Genomic DNA, 574 nt, shown 5'->3' with positions numbered 1-574 from the left:
GCTCCGGAGCCAGCAGCGTGTGTCAGCAGGTTTGGGGCTGTATTGATCGGAAACAGGAACGCATCACCTCTTTGAAGTGCAGTTCACGCTGTCCTGGAGCTCCTGGTGGGCTGCCTTTGCTTTAGGAGGGCAGCTGGGAAACGGGGGGATAAGAAGCCCAGGGAGGGCTCCTTTGGAGGCTGCGTGTGATTTTACCTCCCAAGCCCCGGGTGCAGGGTGTAGAGTGACAGAGCGTTTGGGAGCGTGCACAACACCAAAGGACGCAGCCTGGACCATTGGTCCCAGGGACGTTAGCAGTCTCCCTCCCCACCTCCGTTGTCGCCCAGCGCTGGGTGCCCAGGCAATGGCAGAGTTCAGACCCGGGCATGTAGGTCGCCCAGGGCATGTGTCGCTCACGTGCTGGTTGCCCGCGAGGACCCTCTGGCTGCGGCGTGGTCCTGCTGTACCAGGTGGCAGAGCAAAGCCCTGGCCAGGGCTGCCCTGTCACTCCAGAGCCTGGGAGAGCTCCTGGTGGCACCTTGGCCCTCTGCAGAGCCCTGGGTGCCGCGAGGATGCTGTGAAGGGGTCTCCTGGG

At 63.4% G+C, this 574-nt stretch overlaps 1 protein-coding gene across 1 annotated transcript in view; it reads left to right on the top strand.

Moving 5' to 3' along the window:
- The window catches only part of SCN2B (sodium channel, voltage-gated, type II, beta subunit), a gene marked incomplete at its 3' end in the record, with an annotated part of 3,510 nt that overhangs the window by 679 nt on the left and 2,257 nt on the right, over positions 1 to 574 (top strand). The gene's annotated exons all lie outside the window — the stretch shown is intronic.

This window comes from Eurypyga helias, unplaced genomic scaffold, assembly GCF_000690775.1.
Source record: "Eurypyga helias isolate BGI_N326 unplaced genomic scaffold, ASM69077v1 scaffold24833, whole genome shotgun sequence".
In the NCBI taxonomy this organism is placed as follows: domain Eukaryota; kingdom Metazoa; phylum Chordata; class Aves; order Eurypygiformes; family Eurypygidae; genus Eurypyga; species Eurypyga helias.
Note: the sequence above shows the minus strand (reverse complement) of the source record. Positions and strands in the feature narration are given on the sequence as shown.